General features: G+C 36.4%; 1 non-coding gene across 1 annotated transcript; it reads right to left on the reverse strand.

Annotated features, from left to right (window-relative positions):
* Positions 1 to 2,846: 2,846 nt before the first annotated feature.
* Positions 2,847 to 2,953, reverse strand: LOC128283174 (small nucleolar RNA R71). The gene has a single exon (XR_008273516.1). It is a non-coding gene; the product is annotated as a small nucleolar RNA R71 (small nucleolar RNA).

Here is a 2,953-nt window from a genome sequence, read left to right on the forward strand (position 1 = left end):
ATTAGTTTAGATAAACAAATCCCTTAATTTTTAGGCTAGATAAGAAAAAGAAAGTAATTACTAGTACTCTTGGTTCCTTTGGGTTCGACAATTCGGTCTTGCTAAAGCTATGCTACTGTTCGATAGGTACACTTCCTTCATTGTGGTAATAGTTAGTTTCAAGAACGAATAATTATAAATTTTTACAACCTGTCGCAAATATCACGTATCAAGTTTTTGGTGCCGTTGCCGGGGAACTAGGATATTAGGAACACTCAATTTTTATTACTTTAGCCGTTCAACTTTATTTTCAAATTTTTATAGTGTATGACTAGAAGAAACACGTCGGGACCATTACTGTTTGATAGTGAGATCGATTGCACAGTTCGCAGAAACTGAAGAGAAATAAGGCGAAGCTTACGATACACAGAGGAAGAGCAAGAAGACGATACTTCAACCACAACTGAGGAGATGGCTGAAAGCCAAGAAAATCTGCTACCTCCTGCCATTGCCACTAATCAGAATCCTGCGCCACGTACTATGTATTATTAGGCGAAGCCTTCTTTAACAGGAACTGAATCGAGCATAGTTAGGCCTGCTGTTGTTGCAAATAATTTTGAACTGATACTTAACACCATTCAAATGATCCAATAGTTTGTTTAGTTTGATGGTTTACGGGACGAGGATCCCAACGTTCACTTAGCAAATTTCTTAGAGTTTTGCGACACTTTTAAAATCAATGGCATTTCTGATGATGCCATTCGCATTCGGTTGTTTCTTGATAAACCGTAATCTATACATATTTATATCCCATACTTAGCACATTTTATGGATGATTTTTCCTTAGATTTGGTGAATTCGATGCTCCTAGTGCCTTAATTTCATGTTTTATACTTCGGTGAGCATAGGAGAGAGAAAGGAATGAGAAACGGGCCAAAAACAGAGAAAATGGTCCAACGTACGAAATCAACACGGCCTAGACCTCCTCACACAGGAAGACCACACGACCGTGTCAATTTGGCAGAATCGAGGCACGACTCACACGGGTGGACCACATGTCTGTGCTTATTTAACAGGCTTGACCACAGCTTGAAGTAATCGCACACGGGCGTGTCCCTGTCGAGCCCAAATTGAGTCCAATTCAGAAAAGGCCAATTTTGAGGGTTCTTAGGCATTCTAAAGCGTATAAATACACCCTAGAGGAGGAGGAAAAGAGGGCTACAGGGAAGGAAGCAGGGAACTGCTCAAGGAAAGCCGATTGATCCATCTAAGAAGTCGAATTCATCATCAAGACTGAAGATCTCCCCTCAATTTCCCTTGAGGAGTTTTGGGTTTTTCTTTATGTTTTGTATTCATTATTCTTTTGAGATGTTTACCTTTTTAGTGATGAACTAAAACCCCTAAATACCTAAGGGGAATGAAACCTAAGACAGATCTTGTTATTATTATTTGAATTGTATGAAAAATATTTGACTTTGTTCTTAATTATGTGTTCTTAATTCTTGTCTTGATATTCTAGGATATTGATTCAAGTTAATCTCTTATTTAGAGGAGGACTAGACCCTGTCTAAGAGTACATTTATCATAATTAAGTGGAGTTGATTGCGCGCCTAGAGATAGGGTGATAAGATTTTTCCGTATTAGGGTGAAACCTAATAAGAGGATCCATAAATCGAGTTAATGCAACCCTAGGGAGTTAATTAGAAAGAGATTTCAATTATTCAACATAGGGTTAGACTTTGTTAGTCTTGAGAGGGATAATAATATAACTTTAAGATTTCTACGGATCAAGTCAAATGAATAAATCGTTTAATTTAGAGTCAAATAACAAGTGCAGTCTAGGTGGATTTTTCCTTAGGTATTGTCTTAATTCAATCGTTTTTCCACAAGTATTTTCCCCAAATTTCTTTTCTGTGATTTCTTAGTTTAATTAATTAGTTAGATAAACAAAACCTTTTTATTTTCTAGGCTAGATAATAAAAAGGAAGTTAATACTAGTACTTTTAGTTCCTTTGGGTTCGATAATCTGGTCTTGCTAAAGTTATACTACTTTCAATAGGTACACTTGCCTTCATCGTGATAATAGTTAGTTTCAAGAATGATTCATTATAAATATTTAAAACCTGTCAAGAATATCATGTACAAAGTTTTAGCGCCGCTGCTGGGGAACTAAGATATTAGGAACACTCGATTTTTATTACTATAGCCATTTACTTTTACAGCAATTTAAATTTTATTCTTATTTTTATTACTAATTCTTATTTTTTCCTTTTTCTGGCAGGTTCTTATAGTTTATGACTAGAAGAAATCCGTCAGGACCATTACTTTTTGACAGTAAGATCGATCGCACAGTTCGTAGAAACTAAAGAGAAATAAGGCGAAGCTTAAGAGACATAGAGAATGAGCAAGAGGACAATATTCAAACCACCACCGAGGAGATGGCTGAAAACCAAGAAAATCCGTTACCTTCTGCGATTGCTGTTAATCAAAATCCTGCTCCGCGTACTATGTATGATTATGCTAAACCTTCTTTAACAGGAACTGAATCGAGCATAGTTAGACCTGCTGTAGCTGTAAATACTTTTGAACAAAAACCTAACACAATTCAAATGATACAATAATTTGTTCAGTTTGATGGTTTGCAGGACGAAGATCCCAACACTCACTTGGCAAATTTTCTGGAGTTTTCTGACACTTTCAAAATTAATGGCGTTTCTGATGATGCCATTCACCTTCGGTTATTCCCTTTTTCACTGAGAAACAAAGCTAAATAGTGGTTGAACTCGTTACCATGATGGTCAATTACTACTTGGGAACAAATGACAGAAAAATTCTTATTAAAATATTTTTCGCCGGCTAAAACCGCTAAATTACGTAATGATATCTCTTCTTTTGTGCAGATGGATTTAGAGACACTCTATGATGCATGGGAGAGATATAAGGACCTTTTACGAAGATGCCCTCACCATGGGTT

This window comes from Gossypium arboreum, chromosome 10, assembly GCF_025698485.1.
Source record: "Gossypium arboreum isolate Shixiya-1 chromosome 10, ASM2569848v2, whole genome shotgun sequence".
Taxonomy (NCBI): Eukaryota; Viridiplantae; Streptophyta; class Magnoliopsida; order Malvales; family Malvaceae; genus Gossypium; species Gossypium arboreum.